General features: G+C 44.3%; 1 protein-coding gene across 4 annotated transcripts in view; it reads right to left on the bottom strand.

The window, feature by feature from the left end:
* Positions 1-4629, bottom strand: part of SPECC1 (sperm antigen with calponin homology and coiled-coil domains 1) — a 477242-nt gene extending 472613 nt beyond the window's left edge. For 3 of the 4 annotated variants that reach the window (XM_049860218.1, XM_049860220.1, XM_049860221.1), the window contains exon 1: positions 4541-4624. The gene's annotated coding sequence lies outside the window, so the exon portion shown is untranslated. Of the gene's footprint in view, positions 1-4540 lie in introns of all 4 variants that reach the window. The other variant, XM_049860224.1, reaches the window with a different exon arrangement.
* Between the last annotated feature and the right edge of the window lie 14443 nt (positions 4630-19072).

Raw genomic sequence — 19072 nt, 5'->3', positions numbered from 1 at the left:
AAATTTCACATGATATTAACACGGGACAGAATTAGAATCATGCTAAGGTTCCTTCTTGATTTACTCATGGAGAATTCATAGATATAGATTATCTTTAAACATCAACAGAAAAACATGTTTAGACGTTTGAAAATTTAAAGGTACCAAAGAGCTCAGTTTCACTTATCATCAGGAAAATGCAAATTAAGCCACAGTGTGATACCCACTAAAATGGCTCAAATGCAAAAGACAGAAATTACCAAAAATAGGCAAGATGTGGAAGACACATGCTTCCAAGGTACAAAAATTAGTGCATCCACTTTCAAAAACTGCTTGCCAGTATCTACTAAAGCTAAACATAAGCCACCCTATGATCAAGCAGTTTTACTCCTAGGTATATATCTGATGGAAATGCACATGAGCTCATTCACCAACAGACACACACTAGCATGTTCAGAACAGCATTGTGCATAATGGCCCAAAGCTGTAAACAGCCCTAATGCCAATCAAGGTAGAATAGGTATACGAACAATGGAATAGATACAGCAATGAGAATGAATGAACCACAACTATACTCAAGAATATGGATGAATCCCACAAAGGTAATGTTAATGGGAATACTGTATGATTGTATTTACATTAAATACAAAAACAGACAAAGTAATCTATTTTGTTAGAAATCAGGATAGTGGTGATCCTGGCACTGGTCATATTCTGAAGTAATGAAAAGGCTGTTTCCTGTTCTGAGTGCTAGTTATACATGTGTGTTCAGTTTGCCAATATTCTTCAAGCTATACCCTTGAGATCTGTGCACCTTTATACATTTACTCTGGTGGCATAGTAGTTAAGTGCTATGGCTGCTAACCAAAGGGTCAGTAGTTCCAATCTGCCAGGTGCTCCTTGGAAACTCTATGGGGCAGTTCTACTCTGTCCTACAGGGTTGCTAGGAGTTGGAATCCACGCGACGGCACTGGGTTTGGTTTTGGTTTTGGTTTATACATTTATGTTACATTTCAATGAAAATTTCAAAAACTTTTAAGGGTACCTATCACAAACTTATCGCCATTGAGTTGATTCTGACTCATTATGACCCAAAAGGACAGAGCAGGACTATCCCATAGGGTTTCCAAGACTGTAATCTTTACAGGAGCAGACTGCCACATCTTTCTCCTGACCTATCACAAAAGCAGAGTAGAAATAAGATCTGTAACTTCTATATTATAAGGGGGGTAAAAGGGAACAAGAAAAATTCATCAGCCCAAGAAAAGGTAGGAAAGGGGTGGAGGCTGGCAGAAAGTAAGCATAAGGAACAGAAAACATAAAATAAGATGGAAGGAAGAACTCCAATAATATCAGCCATCGAAATAAATATGAATGGGTTAAAGCCATCTATTAAAAGACAAAGATTAAGTAATAAAACAAAACCTAGCTACAAATTAGTTAATCCCAAGAATAACAACTAAAGCAAAACACAGAAAAATGAGAAATATGCCAGATTCATGCTAACAAAAATAAAGCTGGTGTAGCAATTTTAATATCAGACAAAACAGAATCACAAGCAAAAATAATTAAGTAGGATAAGATGACTATTTAATTCCCAAAAGGTATAATCCACCAAGAAGATATAAGAATCATGAACTTTTAAGCACCTAAAAATATATCTTCAAAAATATGTTCATATATATGTATATAAAATACAAAAATTAATGGAAACAAAAAACCCTACTAGGAATCATAGCAGAAGTATCTAACATATCAGAACCAACAGGTTAAATAGAGAAAAAATAAGTTAAGGATACAGAGAACATGAATTATAGTAAATTTGAGATAAATATAGAACTTGTACTTAGTATACTAAGGCTACAGTACAGAGTCACAAAAACAGTTCATTAGACTACAAATTAATTTGTCTTACTCTTCATCTTTTAGCAATATGGCAAAATGAGAGATCCCAAAACATTCTAGCTACAAAACATCTAAAAAAAATGTTAGGAAATAAAAACCTTCCCAATAAGTGGGAGAGAGAAACCTGGTGAAACCAAATTCAAGAATGAGGGCAAAATAAAGACATTTTCAGATATTACAAAAACCGGAGAATTTACATCACTGAAGGAAATTCTAAAGAATGTACATCATGGAGAAGGAAAGTAATTCAAAGAATATCTGCATGCAAACAGGAACAGAGAGTGAGGAAAGCAGTAAATAAATAGATAAATCTAACACATATTGACTTAGAAATCAATAATAACAACAACAACAGCAGCAATAATGTCTAATTTGAAGGGTTAAAGTAAAAATAGAGCTAAGGTCAAATGGGAGGTGACTAGAGTGAAGAAATTAAAAGTCATTGCCTTGGTCAGGAGGAAGGCTGGTTGACTAAATAAATGATCTAAGCTTTCAATTCAAAAGACTAGAACTTGAACAAAATAAATTCAAGTTAAGTAGATTAAAAACAGAAATTAATAACAGGAAAAATTTTAAAAAATTAAAAAATTCAAAAGCTGGTTCTTTGAAAGGGCGATTAAAATAACCAGATACTAAGCAAGTCTGACCCACAAAATAAAGGAATTAAAAAAAAGTATTAACAAGAAAGAACACTCCACAGATATGGAAGAGTTTTTTTTAACAAGAGAATACTATATATAGCATTGTGGTGACATATACTAAATTTCAATAATGTTAATGATATTCCAGGAAAATATAAAATAGTAAATTGACTGCAGAAACAGAAAACCTGATAAAATCAATAATTATAGAAAAAACTGAAACAGCAGTTAAATATTGATATCACTTTCTTAAAAAAACACCACCAGATGGACAACCAGACAGTTTGCAATCAAGTTCTGCCAGGCTTCAAGGAACAGGTAATTCTTCTGTCCTAAGAGCACAGAAAATGATGGGAAGCTTCCCAGCTTAATCAGTGAGGACACCACAACTCTAACGGTGAACTTAGACAAAGATAAACATACACACCAAAATCTTAAACAAAATTCTAGTTAATCGCATCTATTAAAATGCATCACAACCTAAAAGTGCACTTTAAATTATTCCAGGATTTTAGAGAAAGATAATCTTGCAACATAATCATCTATGTCAGCAATTTTAAAAAGGAAAACTACGTTGTCATATCAATGCTACACGAACGCATTAAAAAAAAATCCAAGCCCATCCCTGATTTATTTTAACTCTTAGTAAATGAGGCATCAATGGAAACTCACTCAATATGATAAAGAATATACTACGTGTAGAAACACCAGAAGCATTCCCCTGAAACCAAGCCCAAGACAAAGATCTCCTATTTAACCTCAGAGCCAACACTAGAGTATTCAAGACAAGAAATAAGTACAGACATTAGAAACATCTGTTGTTTCTCAGCTAAGACCGTTTATCTAGAATAGCCAAATAAATCAACTGAAAACTATTAAAATTACACAGAATTTATTCTGGAGACTCAGTTTCTAACAATCTAGCTTTAGCTACCAAATTAAACTCTCTTGCTTTGAGAGTTAATCACCAAAGCAATTCTCTGCAGGGTAAGGTATTAGTACTGACAACCTCCCTTTGGCTTCCTCTCGTCCTCCCTCATTTTAAAACATTAGTAACGCCGTGTTTGAAACTGGATAACAAAATCTCCTGCGACCAAAAGCTGCTCTGAAGGGTTGGGCAGCGGCTCTGCTCAGCAACGTTATCTCCTGCCTCCAGCTCCTGCGGTTACCAACGGGTGAGCATTTCAGAAGGTCCAACGTAATTCTTCCGATAGAGGGCAAGGAAGAGCACTCTCAGTCCTGTTTTTCAAACTGTGTACTGCTTATTATAGAAACTTACGTGCTGGCAAATGAAGCGCCTCAAAAAGTCAGATACTCAGGGTCAAACTTGTTTTTTACAGAAAATATGCACATAAAACTGATTTTATTTCAAAGACAGTTGGGAAAGTAGGTTGTCACTGTCGCACTTAGGACAGGCTTCCACCACGCGGCCACCTACAAGCCTCAAACGGTCCCCCAGGGCGCCAGGGCTCCCCAGGTAGCTGCGCCCTGGCACCCAGCGCCCCCGGGAGCCCCGCAGCCCGCGCCCTTCCTCAGTCGCCCCAGGGGAGGACGGAGGCTGGGCTCTCCGCGGACGCTGAAGCTGGCCGAGCGCTTCTCGGGTCCCACACGACACTGCACCCCCAGGACAGCACCAGGGAGGGCGGGGGGACCCCGAGGCTCGGGCAGCACAGGTCCCGCCGCGGTGAGAGCGGCCGGCACCTCCCCGGGCCGCGGTCGTCGGGACCCCCGGGCCCTCCGTCACGGGCTCCTGTGCCCACCACCCGGGACCGGAGGGGAGGGGGCGGCCACCTGCCACCGCCACCTGCGGCCCCGGTTCTGCCGCTCCAGGGCTGGAGACAAGACGCGCCGCGCCAAGGGGGACCCGGGGCCGCGCCGGGGACGACAGCTGGAGGGTCTTCCCCGGGGGCAGTCCGGAGCCCCGCACCCAGACTCCCGTGCTCGTCAGCCCGACCCCGGGAAGGCGACGCGGCTGAGGCGAAGGGTAGCGGACGGCCAGCGCGGCACCGACTCACCGGCCCGCCGGGCGCCTGCTCGGGTCCTGCCGCGCCGCCGCAGTCTGCAGCCGCCGTGCTCCGCGCGCTGCCCTCGATGCTCGGAAAGGTCCCCGGTTGTGCCGGCGCCTCCCCAGCGCGCCGCCGCCAGGGGGCGCGCGCGAGCCCCGCGGGGCGCCCTGGGAGATGTAGTCCGGGGACCTCTGCAACGTCGCCTCGGACTTTCTCCTCGGGCCTGCTGGTCTAGTTCTTATTCTTCTCGGTGCTTCGCAGCCTTCTACCAGGGCCCAGCCTCAATCCCTGGCTAGTAAATGTTGGAGCGCCCCAGTCAAGCCCTGGGTCCGGTCTCCTCCCTCTAGACCAGTGGTTCTCTAAGTGTTGTACCCAGACCTGCTAAATCACCATCATTTAAGAACTTGTTAGATATGCAAATTCTGTATCCCACTGAGGCTATTCAGTGGGGGGCGTCGATCAGCCATCTGGTTTTTCACAAGCCCTTCAAGTGATTCTGATGTAACCTCAAGTTTGAGAGCTACGGCTTCAGACACTCCCCCTAACGGACCTCATCACACCCATGGCATTAATTACATACGTTAGTGTCCCTAGGGACGCTGCTGGAGACTAGAAAGTTTATATCTTCAGCCTGGATCTCTCAGCTTGCTCCAGCCCTCATAGTCCAAACGTCCACGCCATTATCTCCACTGCGATGCGTCTGAGGCACCTCAAACTCAACAGAGCCAAGACCAAACTCACGATCTTCCCTTCCCTCACTCTGGTTCTCCTCTAGTGTGCCTTTTGGCCAAGGGCTGAAGAATGTCTATTGAATTAAGTGACATGGAAGTCGCATAAGACCTTTGCAGAATCAGGGGCCGAATGACAAAGATAAACAGCCCAACCAAAAAATGAGCAAAGGATCTAAATAGACATTTCATCAAGAGGATTTAGTGATGGCCATGATTTATATCTGAGGAAGTTGGGATCCACTGAAAGGGGAGGAAAGGAGGCAGGGAGAATAAACAACTGTTGTAAAAATTTGGTGGTGAATGGGAGGAGACATACTGCTGGCTGGAAGTGGTTGTGTTGTTGAAAGAGAATTTTTTTTTTAAGATGCAAGAAACTTCAGCATGTTTAAATATTTATGAAAAGAATCAAGTTGAGAGAGGGAAAGAAAATGGTATTTAATACTATATGGTTCCTGGACATTCTGTGCTAATGATTTGAAGACTTAATATTGTCAAGATGTCAATGCTACTGAAAGCAACCTATAAATTCAACACAACCCCCATCAAAATTCCAACAGCCTTCTTTTCAGAAATGGAAAAGCCAACCCTCAAATTTATATGCTTTTTTCCAAAAGCAGTCTTGGAAAAGAAAAACAGTAGGAAGACTCTCTCTTCCTGATCTCAAAACATACTACAAAGCTACAGTAATCAAAACCATCTGGCATTGGTATAATAATAAACATGTAGAAAAATGGAATAGAATTGAGTGTCCAGAGTTAAGCTCGTGCATCTGTGGTCAATTAATCTTCAACAAGTGTGGTAAATTCAACAAAAAGGGAAAGAATAGTTTTTTTAATAAATGGTGCTGGGACAATTGGATTGCCACATGCAAAAGATTGGAATTAAACCTATACATTACACTATCTACAAAAACTAATTCAAAATAGATCAAAGACCTAAATTTATAACCTAAAACCATAAAACTCTTAGAAGAAAACAGAGGGGTAATGCTTCAGGATCTAGTCTGCAACTTTGGGTTCTTAACTCTGACACCAAAAGCACAAACAACAGAAAACAAAATAAACAAATGAGATCTCACCAAAATTAAAAACTTCTGTACATCAAAGGACTTTATTAACAAAGTGAAGAGACAGCCTAGAAAATGGGAGAAAATATTTGAGAGCCATCTATCAGAAAAGGGCCTAATATCTAGTATGCATAAAGAATTCCTACAGTTTAGTGAGAAAAAGATAAGCAACCCAATCCAAAAATAAGAAAAGGACCTCAATACACATTTTGTCAAAGAGGATTTACAGATGGCCAGCAAGCACAGGAAAATATGTTCAATGTCTGTAGCCATTGGGGAAATGCAAAACAAAACCACAATGAGATACTCCTTTGCTCCCACTGTTGTTATTGGTGGTGCTGGGTGCTGTTGAGTCAATTCTGAGTCATGGCAACCCCATGTGACAGAGTGGAACTTCCCCATGGGGTTTTCTGGGCTGTGGTCTTTGCAGGAGCAGATCGCCAAGTCCTTCTCCTGCAGAGCCAACGGGTAGGTTCAAGGCACCCACCTTTCAGTTAGCAGCCAAGCCTTTGACTGTTGTGCCAGCAGGGCTCCTTCACTCCCACTAAGATGGCTAAAATTTAAAAAAAAAAAAAAAGATAGAAAACCACAAGTGTTAGTGAGGATGTGGAGCCATCAAAACCCTCATCTATTGCTGGTGGAAATGCAAAATGATACAGTTACTCAAAAAGTTAACTATACTCATGAACATAGATGCAAAAATCCTCAACAAAATTCTAGGCAATAGAATTCAACAACATATCAAAAAAATAATCCACCACGACCAAGTGGGATTTATACCAGGTATGCAAGGCTGGTTTAATATTAGAAAAACCATTAATGTAATCCACCATATAAATAAAACAAAAGACAAAAAGCACATGATCTTATCAATTGATGCAGAAAAGGCATTTGACAAAGTCCGACACCCATTTATGATAAAAACTCTCAGCAAAATAGGAATTGAAGGAAAATTCCTCAACATAATAAAGGGCATCTATGCAAAGCCAACAGCCAACATCACTCTAAATGGAGAGAGCCTGAAAGCATTTCCCTTGAGAACGGGAACCAGACAAGGATGCCCTTTATCACCACTCTTATTCAACATTGTGCTAGAGGTCCTAGCCAGAGCAATTAGGCTAGACAAAGAAACAAAGGGCATCCGGATTGGCAAGGAGGAAGTAAAATTAACTCTATTTGCAGATGACATGATCTTATACACAGAAAACCCTAAGGAATCCTCCAGAAAACTACTGAAACTAATAGAAGAGTTTGGCAGAGTCTCAGGTTATAAGATAAACATACAAAAATGGCTTGGATTCCTCTACACCAACAAAAAGAACATCGAAGAGGAAATAACCAAATCATTACTATTCACAGTAGCCCCCAAGAGGATAAAATACTTAGGAATAAATCTTACCAAAGATGTAAAAGACCTATACAAAGAAAACTACAAAGTACTAGTGCAAGAAACTAAAAAGGACCTACATAAGTGGAAAAACACACCTTGCTCATGGATAGGAATACTTAACATAATAAAAATGTCTATTCTACCAAAAGCCATCTATACATACAATGCGCTTCCGATCCAAATTCCAATGACATTTTTTAATGTGATGGAGAAACAAAATCACCAACTTCATATGGAAGGGAAAGAAGCCCCGGATAAGTAAAGCATTACTGAAAAAGAAGAAGAAAGTGGGAGGCCTCACTCTACCTAATTTTAGAGCCTATTATACAGCCACAGTAGTCCAAACAGCCTGGTACTGGTACAACAACAGGCACAAAGACCAACGGAACAGAATTGAGAACCAGATATAAACCCACCCACATATGAGCAGCTGATATTTGACAAAGGCCCAGTGTCAGTTAATTGGGGAAAAGATAGTCCTTTTAACAAATGGTGCTGGCATAACTGGATATCCATCTGCAAAAAAATGAAACAGGACCCATACCTCACACCATGCACAAAAACTAACTCCAAGTGGATCAGAGACCTAAACGTAAAGACTAAAACGATAAAGATCATGAAAGAAAAAATAGGGACAACGTTAGGAGCCCTAACACAAGGCATAAACAGAATACAAAACATTACCAAAAATGACGAAGAGAAACCAGAACACGCACTTCACTAAAGAAGATATTCAGGCAGCTAACAGATACATGAGAAAATGCTCTTGATCATTAGCCATTAGAGAAATGCAAATTAAAACTACAATGAGATTCCATTTCACTCCAACAAGGCTGGCATTAATCCAAAAAACACAAAATAATAAATGTTGGAGAGGCTGCAGAGAGATTAAAACTTTTATACACTGCTGGTGGGAATGTAAAATGGTACAACCACTTTGGAAATCTATCTGGCGTTTTCTTAAAAAGTTAGAAATAGAACTACCATACAACCCAGAAATCCCACTTCTTGGAATATACCCTAGAGAACTAAGAGCCTTCACACGAACAGATATACGCACACCCATGTTTATTGCAGCTCTGTTACAATAGTAAAAAGCTGGAAGCAACCAAGGTGTCCATCAACGGATGAATGGTTAAATAAATTGTGGTATATTCGCACAATGGAATACTACGCATCAATAAAGAACAGTGACTAATCTGTGAAACATTTTATAACATGGAGGAACCTGGAAGGCATTATGCTGAGTGAAATTAGTCAGAGGCAAAAGGACAAATATTGTATAAGACCACTATTATAAGATCTTGAGAAATAGTATAAACTGAGAAGAACATATACTTTTGTGGTTACAAGGTAGGGAGGGAGGGAGGGTGGGAGAGGTTTATTTACTGACTAGTTAGTAGACAAGAACTACTTTAGGTGAAGGGAAGGACAATACTCGATACACGGAAGGTCAGCTCAACTGGACTGGACCAAAAAAAAAGAAGTTTCCGGGATAAACTGAATGCTTCAAAGGTCAGCTGAGCAAGGGCGGGGGCCTGGGGACTATGGCTTAAGGGGACTTCCAAGTCAATTGGCAAAACAATTCTGTTATGAAAACATTCTGCATCCCACTTTGAAATGTGACTTCTGGGGTCTTAAATGCTAACAAGCAGCCATCTAAGATGCATCAATTGGTCTCAACCCACCTGGATCAAAGGAGAATGAAGAACACCAAGGTCACACGATAACGACGAGCCCAAGAGACAGAAAGGGCCACATGAACCAGAGACGTACATCGTCCTGAGACCAGAAGAACTAGATGGTGCCTGGCCACAGCCAATGACTGCCCTGACAGGGAGCACAGCAGAGAACCCCTGAGGGAGCAGGAGATCAGTGGGATGCAGACCCCAAATTCTCATAAAAAGACCAGACTTAATGGTCTGACTGAGACTAGAGGAATCCTGGCGGTCATGGTCCCCAAACCTTCTGTTGGCCCAGGACAGGAACCATTCCCGAAGACAACTCATCAGACAAGGAAGGGACTGGACAATGGGTTGGAGAGAGATGCTGACACAGAGTGAGCTACTTGTATCAGGTGGACACTTGAGACTGTATTGGCATCTCCTGTCTGGAGGGGAGATAGGAGGGTAGAGAGGGTTAGAAACTGGCAAAATTGTCACGAAAGGAGAGACTGGAAGGGCTGACTCATTAGAGGGAGAGTAAGTGGGAGTATGGAGTAAGGTGTATATAAGCTTATATGTGACTGACTTGATTTGTAAACTTTCACTTAAAGTACAATAAAAATTATTAAAAAAAAAGTTAACTATAACACACATACACCAGTGTTCACTGCAGGACTATTCACAGTAGCCAAAAGGTGAAAACAACTCAATGTCTGTCTAGAGATGAATGGATAAACAAAATGTGGCACATACGTACAATGGAATGCTACTCTGCCCCAAAGAGAAATGAAGCCCTGATATATGCCATATTGATGAATCTTGAAAACATGCTGAGTGAAATTAGTCATCACAAAAGGACAAATATTGTATGATTTCACTAATATGAAGTACCTAGAATAGGCAAAGGAGATTAGAGATTAATAATGATTAAAATAGAGATAAGAGTTTAATAATGGTTACCAGAGCAGGAGGGGTGGGGGAAGGGGGTTATCATTGTTTAGGTAGCATGGAATATTTGTTTATGTAGATAAAAATTTGGCAACAGATATTGGTGATGGTTGTGCAACATGACTGATGTAATTGGTTTTATTGAATTGTACACCTGAAAATGTTGAATTAGCAAATGTTGTGTTCTTTACATTTTTACAATGATAGCATTAAAAAAAATTCTGTGTGGTTCCAGAGAAAATTGTATAAGTGGGAGCGGGGAGGTGGGATCCATGGCACAAGTAGAGGGATGAGACTAGACTAGTGGTTTTCAGCCAGGAGCAATTTTGCTCCCCAGGGGACATTTAACAATGTCTGGAGACACTTCTGGTTTTGACAACTAGGGGGAAGGTATGCTATTGACATCTAGCAGGTAGAGGCCAGGGATGCTGCTAAACATCCTACAATGCACAGGACAGCCCCGACAACGAAGATGTATCAGGCCCAAAATGGCAACAATGCTGAGGTTGAGAAATCCTGGCCTAGACTGCAACAACCCCTTTGTTGTACGATGAAGGAAGGAAGAAAGGGGGAGGGGGGGAAGCAAAGGTTTGCTGTGGTAGAGGAAAGTAGGAGTTTTTTTCTGGAAATGAAGAGAGGAAGTTGTGCTTGAGGACGGGCAGCTGCATTTGTGTGTGTGTGTGTATCAAGTGCTGAATCATGGAATCTAAGCTGGCCAAGAAGAGAAGGAAGGAGAGAAATGAGTGGTTGGAGAGAAGTAGTGGTTTCAGTACACTGGCAGTTTTGATGGGGGTCAATGACTTATTTATCTTACTGAAGTAATTGAAAAAACATGCTGGAGAAGAGTTTCTGGTAAGAAAATAGGGACCGTTGACGATGACCAGGTCATGATGTGGCCTGTGAGAATGGATGGTTACAGTGGAGTGGAGGCAGGGTCACTGAATACCCCTATATAGATTATGCAGTGCCCAGAGCAGCCCAGGATGGAGTTGTGGAGTGAAGGAGGTCTTTGGAAAATGAGGTCATCAAGGAACTGAGAGGGCAGGGTCCTGTATGTGGATGTGGAGATCACCCATGAACAAGGCAGGACAGTTTTTGGCATCACTATGAGTGATATCTTCCATGAATAGGAAAGCAGAGAACAAACAGGAAGGGGAGAGCGTGGTAAAGTAAAGAACCAGGACTTTTGACAAGAGTATGGGGGAGGCATGCTCTTGCCTTTTGGAAAACGGCAGGCAGTCATTGTTCTTAGGGAAGATAGAAAGGCATTTGCAGATTATGGGGTTGAAATTCCAGAAGATTCTAGATCAGGGCAGAGGCAGGGCCAAGATGGCCAAGCAGTCAGACACTTCCTGTAGTCCTTCTTACAACAAAGACCTGAAAAACAAGTGAATCGATTATATACGATGATCTAGGAGCCCTGAACTTCAAAGACAAAGGTGAGGAGCCCAACTGAGCGGAGGCAAAGACAGTTCAAAAGCAGCACAGATTTGGCAGACCTGACCTGGCCAGCACCCTGCAGGCTGAGGCAAGCAGTAGCACTTGGGACGTGCTTTCCACACTGGGAGAAACAGAGTGGCGGAGAGTCTGCTCAAGCCTCCAGAACCGGAGACAAGCAGTGCTGATTCTGCAAAAGTTAAGTGCAAGTGTCTAACCTACCACGCAGGATCAAAAACGCCTTTCCCTCCTCTGGGAAGTACCTCTCTCCCATATACCCACGCCCTCCCATCTGTGCTGTGGTCTAGGTCTGGCTTCAGCAATTGCTGGGCGCCCTGGGCCAGAAGTGGCATTTTCCCAGCTTTGGAGAGGGAACAAATTAACAAACAGGAAAACATAATCTGCCAGCTTCCCTAAGCCAGGAACACAGGGCAAGCACAGCCCCTTTCCCTAGGCACAGGCATAAGTGGTCCACAGACTTTGAATGCCTTTCACCCCTGCATAGACCTGTGTGGGCCCATTTCAGCAGCATAAGCCCTCATTAGCACAGTACAACAGGGTATGTACCTGAAGCCTATATTCAACGGCAACAGCTAAGGGGGAGTGGCAGATTCATGACATTCGGCACCGCCCTGCCCTTTAAGCAGGGTCCTCACCTGCCCACAACAGGGGTCTGAGAACTGGTGCCTCCACCCACTCCACCAAGCCACCTGTGACAGGGGTCCAAGAATAAGTAGTGACTCCCAGTTTGTTTGTTTTTTTTCCCAGTCCTTACAGCCAAAGGCACTGGGCGCGGAATGTCTGGCTACAAAACCCACCCACCTAAGCACTCTAGGAAACAGGGACATGCCTTCCACCCAGGCACTCAGGACTCGACAACACCTAACAACAACAACAATATTGTTTGGTTTCGGAATCAATGCTTTATTTATACTGTAAAAATTTTTAGAGACTTTTGTTTTTTCCTTTTACTCTGAAACAATATAAGTAACATCAAATCAGTTTATTCTTTGAGGTTTGATAATTCCCTAGTTGAAAATATGTGGGCCTGATGTTTTCTTTGGGGAGGGAAACTCTTTGACAACCTCCTTTATTTGACCTCTGGTAATTTTACAATTTAGATTTTTTAAACTCTTCTAAAGTTAATTTTGATAAATCATGTTTTCTTTAAGACAAATTACCCATTTCATTCAGGTTTTCAAGCGTATTTGCCTGAAGTTGAGAAAAGTCATTTTTTTCTTTTTATTTTAGTTCTACCATTTTATTTTGTTGTTGTTGATTTCTAATTCATTAATTTATGCTTTTATACTAATTCCTTGTTTTTTTATTTCCTGAGGAGTGTTTTTGTTGTTCTTTTTCTAACTTCCTGAGTTGGATACTTAACTTTTTAATTCTCTTGTTAAGTATTTAAGGGTATAATTTTTCTTCTGTGTATTGCTTTAGAGATAGCCCATAATTTATGGTCTATAATATTCTCATTGTTATTTTGTATACGTTCTGGTTTTGATTTGTCTTGGATGAAGCGTCTTAAAATTTGACACAAGAGTGTGTTTTAAAATTTCCGGGTGTTAGGGTCTGATTTTGTTATTAATTTTTAGTTTCATTTCATTGAAATCAAAGATCAGAGATCAATGTTGTCTGCACTACTTTGTATTTTTGAAATATTTAGTTTTTGTTTGTGGTCATATTTTGTGACTGTTTCATGGGCACTTGAAGAGAATGTGCGGTCTCCATTTTTAGCCTATAGATTTTTTATATCTATCGATGAGATAGAACTTATCAATTACATTAATTCTTCAGTGTCTTTTGATATATTTTGATCTGACATAATCTGAGAGAAGTAAATTAAAATCTCTTACTACTATTGTGTTTTTATTTCTCCTTATTTCTCTAGAGTTTTGCTTTATAAATGATAATGCTGTGTTATTTATCCATAAATATTCGCCACTCTTGTATATTCTTGTGGATTGTGCCTTTCTTGTTATAAAATGACCTTCTTTGTCTCATTTAATGTTTTTGGTTTTTGCCCTGAATTTAACCTTGCCTGATCTTATGACAAGCCTACTTAACTTTGTTTTGGTGTTGTTGTTAGTTGTCATCAAGTTGACTATCTCATGGCAACCTTAGATATAACAGAACAAAGCATTGGCCTGTCCTGCGCCATCTCTATAGTCTTTGATGTGTTTGAGCCCGTTGTTGAGACTATTGTGTCAGTTCATCTCATGATGTCCTTTTCCAGTGGTTGGTCTTTCCTGATGACACATCCAAAGTCAGCAAGACAATGTCTTGCCATCCTCACTTCTAAGCAGCTGGTTGTATTTCTTCTAAGATTGATTTGTTCGTTCTCCTGGAAGACCATGGTATATTCAGTATTTTTTGCCAAAGCCACAATTCAAAAGCGTCAGTTCTGCTTTTTTCATTGTCCAGCTTTCAAATGCATATGAGGCTCCTGGAAAGATCATGGCTTGTGTCAGGTGCACCTTTGTCATCGAAGTGACATCTTTGCCTTCTTAAAGAGGTCTTTTGCAGCAGATTTGCCCAATACAGTATGTTGTTTGATTTTTCAACTGCTGCTTCAATGGACGTTAATTGTGTTGGACAGGCGTGGGGAGGTGCAGTGCCCCCGTCCCTGTGAGCCCTTGGGTGGAAGCACTGGGAGGACGCTCCTGCGCCTGCATCTACCACTCAGCACCACCAACTGGATCCCTGGTCCCTGAGTGTACCCCCGCACTCCCGGACCTCAGTGTCCCCATGTGCTTGCAGGTTCTCGAGGGGGTTGTAAAGGACCTGGGATGCCAGGTCAGCATCTCTTACCTATGGCAGCAGCACCCCCCACTTGTAACTCCCCCTTTCGTCACACCCAACTTCGTGGGATTTCCGTGGGGTGGGGGGACCTACCCTAAGGACCCTCCACCCAGGAGTCAGCATCCACAGTGGGCTTCAATAGGAGCCTCTGGCCCTGGACACACAGTGGGTTGGTAGGATTCTCACCCCCACATGTGGGAGGAGGTCCAGCCACCAACTTCCCTCAGTCCTGAGAGATCAAAGGGCTTGGGGAGAAAGGACCAATACAGGGGTTTGGGGAGCCACAGCCTCAAATCTGTCCAGCGATTTTGTGGGACAGGCTGGGGGACAGGGTGTCCTGAGACCCCTCCCTGCACTTTTGCCAGGGCTGGGAACAAAGGCCTAAGGCAGCGCAGAGAATGGCCCCAGTTTTAGCCCCTTGTAGGGGAGCCCCACCTAACTAGCAGCCTCCACTGCCACCTGAACTTTAGGGTCGACCTGGGAAAAGCGGCAAGAGAGGTCAGGCCCTCCAATGGCAGAGGAGACCCCTTGTGTGGTGGACTAGGTGGCAGCAGGGAGGGAACCCCCCTGGGGACACCTGACAAGCGTGATGTTGTTTATGTTTATTTAAGTATTTATGGTGTGCTTACTCTGTGCCAGTTACCATTGACCAGATGTAAAAAATTAAAAGTTTAAGCTAAACAGTGTGCGTGTGTGTGTGTGTGTGTGTGTGTGTGTGCGGAGTTTGTGTGTTTCTGTCCTTGTCTCCTGTGGGCCAGGCCTGCCAAATCAAGGTAAGAACTGATAGAAGAGTAACCTCCGCATGCATACTTAGCACTATGCAGTTTTAGGTGGGTTAGACTTGGAGTTTGTTGAGGGTTATGAATGGACTATTAGAGGATAAGGGATTTAAGGGTTGACAGTTAGGATTTAGGCTAAGGGTTTAGGCTTTAAGGGTTAGGGTTGAGGTTGGGGTTGGGGTTGGCTTTGCAGTCCTAGTTAGGATTTAGGGTTTGGGGTTGGGGGTTAAGGTAAGGGATAAAGTCTAGAGTTGAGGGTTGAATTTAGGGTTAGTGTTAGGATTGGGGTTGGTAGTTGGGGTTGGGATTGGGAATTATGTGCTAAGGATGGGGATTAGGGTTAGGGGGTCAGGGATAGGATTAGGGGTAGGGCTAGGGCTACGGCTAGAGCTAAGTCTAGGGGTTATGGCTATGGTAGTGCTAGGGCTAGGGCAAGGAATGGGCTAAGGGTTAGGGTTAGGGTTAGGGTGTTAGGGTTACGGTGAGGGGTTAGGGTGAGGGTGAGGGTGAGGGTACAGGGTGAGGGTTTAGGGTGAGGGTAAGGCTAACGGTTAGGGTTTAGGGTCAGGGTAAGGGTCAGGGTCAGGGCCCGGGACCGGGTCGGGGTCAGGGTCGGGGTCAGGGATAGGGTTAGGGTTAGGGTTTAGGGTTTAGGGTTAGGGTTAGGGTTTTAGGGTTAGGGTTAGGGTAAGGGATTTAGGGTTAGGGTTAGGGTTTTAGGGTTAGGGCTAGGGCTAGGGGATTAGGTCTAGGGCTAGGGCTAGGGGTTAGGGGTTAGGGTTAGGGGTTAAGGGTGAGGGTTAGCATTAGGGTTAGGGGTTAGGGTTAGGGGTTAGGGTTAGGGATAGGGTGACGGTGATAGGGTTAGGGTTAGGGGGTTAGGGTTAGGGTTAGGGTTACGGGGTTAGGGGGTTAGGGTTAGGGTGTTAGGGTTAGGGTTAGGGTTAGTGTGATAGGGTTAAGGTTAGGGTGTTAGGGTTAGGGTTAGGGTTACAGGGTTAGGGGGTTAGGGTTAGGGGGTTAGGGGATTAGGGCTAGTGTTAGGGTAAGGGTTTAGGGTTAGGGTTTAGGGCTCGGGTTTAGGGATAGGGTTAGGGTTTTAGGGTTAGGATTAGGGTTAGGGGTCAGGGTCAGGGGTCAGGGTTAGGGGTCAGGGTTGGGGCAAGAGTTAGGCCTCAGGGTTAGGGCTCAGGGTTAGGGTTAGGATTTGGGTTAGGGTTAGGGTTAGGGTTAGGGAAACGGTTCACGTTTAGGCTCTCCCTGTCCCTCGGACGGCTCTTCTGAGGCCTGTGCAGAGGCCGAGCGGCTCTTCCTTAGGGGACGTGCTCTGCGGTTTGCAAACCAAGTCTGAATGCGATCCTCCGCGATGCCAGTTTCTCTGGCGAGTTCTTCTCTGGTAGTTATACCAGGGTAGGGGTTCTATTCAAACGCTGCTTGCAGGGTCTCTCTTTGACTGGCCTTCAAAACCAACCTCTCTCGGGGGCCTCGTGGATTTTGAGAGCGGCTCGAGGCGCTGGTCGGATCCATCGGGGCAAGTCAGCCGGACTGCACGGAGACTCGCGGCCAAGTGAACAGCTCCCGGAAACACAGGACTCAGCCACACCCAGAATGCTTTGCGCAGCAAAGGACGGCCCCAAGGCCCATGTGGGAAATAACCTGAGCCACGGGACTCCCTCCTTATATACCTGAGGCCTTGGAGGAAAGCGTTGAAGGGGAAGATGACTCACTCCTAAGCGGAAGTAGAGATTTCATCAGGGGATTTGGCAACGGTCATCCTACTAATTAACGTGTTGCGTCAGAGGAATGCCTTTGCAATGGAAGGGTTTTCCGGCACCTTGTCAGGTCGGTGGGGGCTAGGGGACCGGACTGAGATCCCCAGGCGCCTTAGTTCGCTGGTGCCGCCCTAACAGAACTAGCACCAGTGCGTGGCTTTGACAAACAGAAATGTATTCTTTCCCAGTCGACCAGGCGACGAGTTCCAATTGAGGGCGCCAGCGCCTGGGGAAGGAGTTCCCTGCCTGTCAGCTCTGGGGGAAGGCCCTAGTCATCAGTCATCTTCTGGTCTACGAGCTTCTCAGGGCAGGGACCCGAGGTCCGAAGGACGCGCTCTGCCCCTGCCTCTTCTTCCTTGGCGCCCATTGGTCCCTCTCCTCTCTGCTAGCTTCTCTCTTTTCTCTCTCCAAAGGGACCGCCTGCCCATACAACCTAATCCTCTACATTGCCTCCTCCCTCATTGACATAACCCCCCGTGCTCCTGCCTCATTAACATCATAAAAACCATCATCGAGGGTAGGATTTACAACCCCTGGGGTAATTAGGACAGATCACAAATCCCAGAAGGACCACACAAGTCTGGGAATCCTGGATTCCTTGGATTCTCAGGCTGCCAAGGGTCTTGACTCCGCAATCCTGCCGGACAGTGAGTTGATTGTGATCCTAGCGATATCCGGCCTATTAGGGCCAGGAGGGACTTTGAGTTTCTGGTAGCCTCTTTCCCACAGACGGTTCTATTGGCGGCAGATGTGCGCCTCCCCCAAGGTGGTTGCCCCCACCCCGCCCATCGCCTTTGCAGGAGGAGCTCCCTGCCCCGCTGACTGGCGCGCCTACACATCCCTCCGCTAGTGGAGCTGGGTTGGGGCTTTGGTGCGGGGTGGGGGGGTGCGGGACGGGCTGGTACGCTTCCGTGTGCGGCCCACGCCCCTCCATCCCGAGTCCTCTCTCCGTCGCCTTCTCTCTCTCCTCCTCGCGGCTTGGCAATGCCTGGATAATTGTACAGAACGCACCGTTGTACGGAGGGTTAGTCAGGGTTATTTTGACACCATCAGTTTCCCATTCCACGGTTTGTTCCAAAGAGAACGCCGGTGGTGTCCTCCTGGGGAAGCGATGGAGACCCGCTCTCTTTCAGAAAATCCCTTGGCACCGCCAGCTGCAGTTGGCTGAACCGCTTGCCCCGGAGACGTTCTGCCTTGCGGGCAGTAAATAAATGAAAGAATGAAGAAATAAATACGTAACAGGATGATTCATTTGAAACAAAAGCAAAGGAAATGAGATTCAAATCTCACAATACGGTGGCGTCTCTAGGCTTCGTGTCACGCAGTTCAGCAACTGAGGGCGTCACCCGCGCAGTCCACCGCCTCTCATGCCGCACCGTACAGAGTATTCAGCGTTGGTTTTTGTCCTAGTGTTAACGGTAAATCGTAATTCCCGTACATCGCTCCTTCTTTCACCTTATATTAAAAATAATTACAAATAGAATATTTTATATGCATATGTATATATACATAACTGAACCCCGCCTCGCAAATACTAATTCCCACAATATCCTACCTAAAAGAGCAGCAACTTTGGCCAAATCAGCGACTACAAAAAGCCCAGCGGCAAAGAAAGGAACAGCAGACAGACCGCGGAACCGCGCGTTTCCAAGCGTCCTTGTCATCGGGTGATCACGACATCTCTCCCCACAGTGCTTTATCAGCTTCCGAAGGGAGGTTCGCGTAGCTTCTTTAACCTTGTAGTTGCATCGATACACGTAAGCCCGGCTTGCGAAAAATGTTTCTGTACTAACGTGTAACTCCAGGCGTATCGTTTTCAAACTAACCTACGTCTGCTGGAACGCATCGGCGACGTTTCTGGACAGTCGTTTTGGTGTGCCCCTCTGACAGTGTCACCCGGTTGGGTCCGCTTCTCCACGACCCCCATCCCGTGACTTCACTGGGAAAAG

The sequence above is a fragment of the Elephas maximus genome, chromosome 19 (genome assembly GCF_024166365.1).
Source record: "Elephas maximus indicus isolate mEleMax1 chromosome 19, mEleMax1 primary haplotype, whole genome shotgun sequence".
Lineage (NCBI taxonomy): Eukaryota > Metazoa > Chordata > Mammalia > Proboscidea > Elephantidae > Elephas > Elephas maximus.
The sequence above is the reverse complement of the archived record's forward strand: the minus strand, read 5'-3'. Positions and strand labels throughout refer to the sequence as shown.